Source organism: Crocuta crocuta, unplaced genomic scaffold (assembly GCF_008692635.1).
Source record: "Crocuta crocuta isolate KB4526 unplaced genomic scaffold, BGI_CrCroc_1.0 scaffold528, whole genome shotgun sequence".
NCBI classification, from domain to species: domain Eukaryota; kingdom Metazoa; phylum Chordata; class Mammalia; order Carnivora; family Hyaenidae; genus Crocuta; species Crocuta crocuta.
In genome coordinates, this window is record NW_027530010.1 from 1763741 (window position 1) to 1770285 (window position 6545).

At 54.7% G+C, this 6545-nt stretch overlaps 1 protein-coding gene and 1 pseudogene across 1 annotated transcript in view; both read right to left on the reverse strand.

The window, feature by feature from the left end:
* The window catches only part of RIT1 (Ras like without CAAX 1), a 245244-nt gene that overhangs the window by 96361 nt on the left and 142338 nt on the right, over nucleotides 1-6545 (reverse strand). The gene's annotated exons all lie outside the window — the stretch shown is intronic.
* Nucleotides 799-1180, reverse strand: LOC144231540 (peptidyl-prolyl cis-trans isomerase A pseudogene; annotated as a pseudogene).

A 6545-nucleotide genomic window follows, 5' to 3' on the forward strand; every position in this document is an offset into this window, starting at 1 on the left:
GAGCTCGCAACCAGGGGAAAGCTCTTCCTCTCGGGGCCACCGCCATCCTTTCTACTTCCAGGCGACAAACGAGGTCCTGCCTCCGGGAAGCCGCCAAGCCCCGAGCTTCGAGGCGCCGGAACCGTGTATCCGTCCCTCGCGGGCGCGGCCCCTCGGGCCCTGCTCCGTGCACGTCGCTGTGTCCCTGCCGTGGCCGCCGTGTCTCGGGGCTCGCCCTGCACTTTTCCAAGAGCTGCCAGACGACGCCCCCAAACAGCGGTCCGGAAAAGGGTGTTTGTGGGGTTGTGCAGCGGTGAATTCGGTGTCGGCCGCTCACGGGCTGCAACCCGGAGGCCGGCGTCATTTCCGTAGAGCCTGGGTTCTCAGACCTGTGAAATGAGATCATTCCAGCACTCTCCGCATGTTGGAGGTCCAGCAAGGCTGTGTGAGCCTCTAAGCACGTTGTCTGGCACAAGTTTGTGCTTAATACAGGGCCACTATCAATGTTACTATAGTTCTGTCTGTCCACGGCGGCGTGCGTTTGTGGAGGCCCGGGTCCTGTCTGCACGGTTCTAGGTACCGGCGACCCGGCGACAAACAGGACAGAGATTTCCACGTTCTGGGACTTCACATTCTTGTGGAATAGCACACGTTTCCGGTATTTGTTTCAGCCTCCCCTCCGCTCGCGCCTCCCAGACCCGAGCTTCTGAGGACGGTTGTCTGTTTCCATCGCTGAGCCTGGTGCCTGAGCACAGGGGGGCTCCGGGAATGGATGACAACTTCTCCGCACACACCCTCCAGTCTGCTTTGTTGGTGTTTAGCTTTTAGGGGCAGTCTCTCCAGCTACAGAAGGAATGGTCTGGGAGTGAAGATAAAACGCAAGTCAAATGTATTAGATTTGTCTGCAGTCAGCAATGGTGATCTTGATGGGCTTGTGGTTCCTGGACCCAAAGCGCTCCCTGGCCGCCACGGGGTTCATGCCCTCCTTCACCTTGTCATCCGCCGCGTGCTTGGCCCCCAACCACTCGGGCTTGGCGCTGCAGGTGAGAAACTGGGAACCGTTCGTGTTGCGTCCAGCCTTTGCCGTGGACAGGATGCCACCCGTGTGCTTCAGGACGAAATTCTCATCATCAAATTTCTCCCCATAGAGGGACTTGCCGCCAGTGACGTGATGGCGTGTGACGTCACCACCCTGGCACATAAATCCAGGAAAAATCCTGTGAAAGCAGGAACCTTTGTAACCAAATCCTTTCTCCCCAGTGCTCAGAGCACAAAAGCTCTCTGCTGTTTCTGGAAATCTGTCTACAAACAGCTCGCCGTCCATGGCGATGTCGAAGAACACGGTGGGGGTGACCACGACTAAGCGTGGGCGGTGCCAGGGCCGTGTGGTCCGCAAGGCCAGCCTGCTCTTCTCTTATCCAATCCAACCCATCTCAGGACCATGTCCCAGTCTTCCCTCCCCGCTGGGTAACCTCCCTTAGCTTTGCCAAGACTACATGCTGTTTTCAGTACCCCAGTTCGATGCTTCCCCCAATTGTTGCTGGACTGGAAAAGCTACCTTTCTGCACAGGTGCGGTTTCTCCCGTGTACACTTATCCAAAGGTCCGTCAGCGACGCTAGCACGGAGGAGGTCTCGCTCAAGAAATACTTGCTGATTGCGGGACTTTTTATTCCTTTCCAAGCATTTCTCCAGGATTGGAAAGACGTGAAGCGTGGATGTTCTTGTTTCTCAGACCAGCTCCACACGGAAGGAATTCGTCTTCCCCACACACGGTCTAGACGCCCTACCGAAGAGCCACTCTGGGTTCGGAAGAGAAATGTCTCCATGTTTACACGTGGCCCCGTCTACCTCTGCCGCCTCCAGCTGAACGACTGGCTCGTGCACTGATCTACTGAGCACTCATTTCCTGAGCACCTGTCATGCACCAGTCAAGCGCTGTGACAGTCATCGTGGAAGACACAGAGACAGGGTCTGGTGTCTAGTGATAGGGCGACATGCACTCATGGCTGCAATGAGAGGCAAATTCAACGTCAAGCACTCTTAAACGAACAAACGAAACAAACAACAAATCAGTGGCTTCCCGTTGTCCGTGGAATTAAACTCCCTCGTCTGACAGTCCAGAGCTGTCACTGTCGCCACTGTCGCCATGGCGCTCTCTGCGCCAGCCGCGGAGCCCACTCCCACTTGTCCTCTCTCTTACGCTCGGGCTTTTGATCAGTGCAAGTGATTGAGTCCAAAAAAAGTCACTTTTATCAACTACGTACGATCACCAGCCCGAGGCGAGTTTCTGGGTGAACAAACATGTCTAAGACGTAAAGCACACTTGATGTGGAAGAGTTAGAAACTGCAGGGGTGGGGGGGGTGGACAGGTTCATGGCACTGTCCTCGGTGGGGCTTCCAGTCCTCGGTTTGTCTTTTCTTTCCCTTCATTGTGTCTTTTTTTTTTTTAAATGTTTTATTTTTGAGAGAGAGAGAGAGATGGGGGGAGGGCGGGCAGGGGCAGAGAGAGGGAGACACAGAATCCGAAGCAGGTTCCAGGCTCCGAGCTGTGAGCTGAAAGCGGGGCTTGAACCCATGAACCGTGAGGTCATGACCTGAGCTGAAGTCAGATGCTTAACCGACTGAGCCACCCAAGTGCCCCTCGTTGTGTCTTTTTGATGAATACTTACTTTCTTTTAATTATAATGTTCTCAAAAAAGGCAGCTGATGCTGCCTCAGAAATCCTGCCTCTTGGTGCTTTGGGCTGTGGACATTTGGGAAGGAAACAGACAACTGACTGTGACAATATGACACCTGCCATCCACTGTTCACCACAGGGACCTACATCCAGTGACTCTGCTTCGCAAACCCCTTGGAATTATATACGCTTCTTCCTTTCTTTCTCTAGAACCAGAGAAAACGATAACAGAGCATTCCACCCCCCGGGCCCCCGATGCATCCCCTGCGGATGGAAAGTCTCAGACGAGGCAGGGCTTGGTGAAGACTAGAAGACTCTGACGATCGATTGCTGAGGGAAATGTTTCTGTTGAAAGACTTCCGGAAGAATACAGCTGCTGCCGGCTCCCCTCGAAGGAAGCCCAAGCCAAGGGATTAAGTAGAACCTCATTAGACGTGCAGGGCCGGCGCGAGGCTGCCTCGGTGTCTGCTGAGTGTTGCTGGTTTCATGCCCTGTTTCCCAATGTGCAAGAGCCCAAGCTGCCCAAGCTGCCCACCGACCCCACTTTTGGGATCTCTATCAAGAGGGCGACCACGACAGCGTGTGGCTAAGCTGAGAAGGAAGCAGCAAGCTGTGTTGTGGCCAGACAGGCGTCCAGAAATAGAGCCTTGCAGCCAAATCCAGGCGCCTCAGATGGGTGTAAACTGGCGGAGGGGCCTTCTTCCTGTAAGCAAACCGCACCAGTTTTCAAGAAGCATCCAGAATCACAGGTATTACAGTAATTTTGCAACATTTTTCTTTTTTTACGTTCATTTTTATTGCGGCAAATATATACCTAACATGGAATTTGCCATTTTTAACCATTTAAAGTATATGGTCCGGTAGCGTTAAAAACATTCACATTGTTATGTGACCACATTACCATCCATCTCCAGAATTTTTCAATGTCTCGAACTGATTCTACACCCATTTAACAATAATGCCCATTCCTGTCTCCCACCAGCCCCTGAGGGCCACTACTCTGCTTTCTGTTTCTGTGAATCTGACTACGTACCTCATGTGAAGGGAATCGGGCAATAGACTCATTTATTAATGTTTTATTTATTTTCAGAGAGAGAGACAGAGTGTGAGGCAGGGGAGGGGCGGAGAAAGGGAGACATAGAATCTGAAGCAGGCTCCAGGCTCTGAGCTGTCAGCACAGAGCCCGATGAGGGCCTCAAACCCACGAACCGTGAGCTCATGACTTGAGCCAAAGTCGGTCACTCAACGGACTCAGCCACCCAGGCGCCCCAATAAATTCATTTTTAATTTACATAAATAATACATGTTTATATTCTCATTTAAAAAATCTAATTCTGAAATAGTATAAATGTCAGGATACAAATATAGATGTCTAAGAGACGTTAACTACCTTATTTTTCTGTAATCAGACCGAGTTTCTATTTCCAGTCCTTTTCTATAGAGTAGCAGGGACTTAATCTCGGTTAATGTAGGGACTCCCCAGCCATTTTCTCCAGAGGCGTCTCTAATTTTCTAGAAGGCCGGAGGCACAGCCATGCTTGGGAGTCCGTACTTTTCCTCTCTGGCATCTGCTGAGACATTGGATGCTGGCGGCTGGAAGGCTGTGGGTTCCTAGAAGCAGAGCCACACCCCTCGCCTTATCCAGAGGCTCCCAGGCATGGTGCCCTCCCCCGACCCTCCCTCTACTGCCCCCGCCTCCCCAGAGCCCCCCGGGGACTTGGCTGGGCTCTGCAGAGCGCATCACTTCCTAGCCAGTCCTTGGCTCTGCAANATGGTGCCCTCCCCCACCCTCCCTCTACTGCCCCCGCCTCCCCAGAGCCCCCCGGGGACTTGGCTGGGCTCTGCAGAGCGCATCACTTCCTAGCCAGTCCTTGGCTCTGCAAGCCAGGCCGGCGCCGGCTGAGCAGAAATCTTGGAGGGTGTCTTAGACCCCCTATCTGGGCGCACCCAGTGCAGGTCAACAACAAGAACATTCTCTTCCGTAACCACAAGAACAATATCACACCCACGAAGTCTGGCATAATAGACTATTTTCTGACGCAGAGTCTGTATTCAATTTTCTCCAAAGTGCCCTCTATGGCTTTCGGAAAGATTCTAGGATCCTACGAAGGATCACGTGCTCCAGCATCACGCTTGAGGGGGAGGAGAGAGGGCGGGAGAGAGGCCCGGACAGCTCGGGCTCCTGGCACAGACACCAAGGGGCCCTTCCAAGTCCTTGGATCCCTTGAAAGTCTCAGATGGACTCGGCCACCGGAGGTTTTGGTGGACTATTTCCTGCTTCTCGTTAAAGTTCTCTCCAGCACACGCGGGGCCCGGGGTGGATTCTGGAGTCTCCATGAGCTGCATCTTATGCCCCTCTGAGGCTCTGTGCTATTTCCAGGTTATTCCCATCATGGTCTCTCTTCCTAAGCCTGGTCCTCCTCGTGCTCACGTGGTGGAGGCCGGGGACTGACACTTCCAGCCCCTCCCGCCGAGAAGCGAAGCAGGGGTCCGTGTGTGCGCGAGCGAGCGAGCTCTCACAGCACCTCCCAGGAGCCCTCCGGGACCCCCCCACTCCCCGGCCCGGACCCCACCCTCCCATTGCCATGACAACCACTTCTGTGAGGACATGGGCCCTGAAGAAGTGCGGGTGTGTGGCGAGGGAGGGAGCAGATGCCAGAGCCTCATCACATTAGCGATCACAGAGCTTTATGATCATGAAGAAGAGAGAGAATGTGTCTTTATCGTCCAGCCTCAAAGTAAGGGCCAGGCTGGGGCCCAGGCAGGAAGAACAGCTGACCCCCGCATCCTGCTTGCTGGGAGTTGCTCCCTCTTTTAAAAAAGCTTATTTGTTTATTTGGGGGGCGGGGAGCAGAGAGAGAGAGAGAGAGAGAATCCCATTCTGGCTCTGAGCTGTCAGGACAGAGCCGGATGCCGGGCCCCAAACTCGCCAAGTGTGACTTCATGACCTGAGCGGAAGCCAAGAGTGGGAGCCGAACGGACGGGGCCCCCCAGGCGCCCCAAGAGCCTTTCCCTCCTAACCGGCTTCCCTTCTCTCCCTCAGGAGACCAAAGAAGCCTGGGGAGCCGCAGAGGCAGAAAATCCCTCCCTCAACACCTGTGATGTATCCTTGACGTCCGTCTACAGCCTCGCTGACGATGCGGGCTACCAAGGGAGCCAGGAGCTGACCGGCGTGAGTCCCCCACCCCGCACCCCCGCCCTGGGGCCTCGCACCCCCCGTGTACCTCACCCACCTCCTCCAGGAGGTCTGGCGGCAGCCTTCCAGATCTTCTCTCCAGCTCACGCCTTTACTAAACATGGCTCCAGTGTACCCCTTCCAGAACAAAACACCCACAGTAAGAGTAACCACGGTTTCTATTTACCGAGAACTGCCCTGCCTCCCTATCAGGTGCATACTGCTGTTACCCCTATTTTGCAGATGAAGAAACTGAGGCACAGGCAGGTTAAGTAACCCTCCTGAGATCCGATGAGTGGGAGGCAGAGATCGAGTCTGGTTGTGTGTCTGACCCGAGACGCCACCGCGAACCGCCTCCGGCTTCCTCTCCCCCTTCACCTGCCGCCGGCTGTGCTCAGGGTCGCAGCTTAGCTATTGGTGCCGTTGAGAGAGGGTTTTAAGCTCTGCGTTGGCGGTGATTGAGACGGCGAATTGTTTATATTGAAATGTTTGTTCATTTTTGAGAGAGCGCGCGGGGAGAAGGGCAGAGAGGGAGGGAGACCCCCGAGCAGCCGGAGGGTGCGGAGCCGGCGGCGGGGCTTGACTGGGGCCCTTGACGGAGGAGCCCCGCAGGCGCCCCAGGTCGCTCGTGGGGAAGGTGCAGTGCGGTGTGTTGACACGTGCGTGTGCTAGTGAAACCGTCACCGCAGTGAAGATAATAGACAAGTCAGACC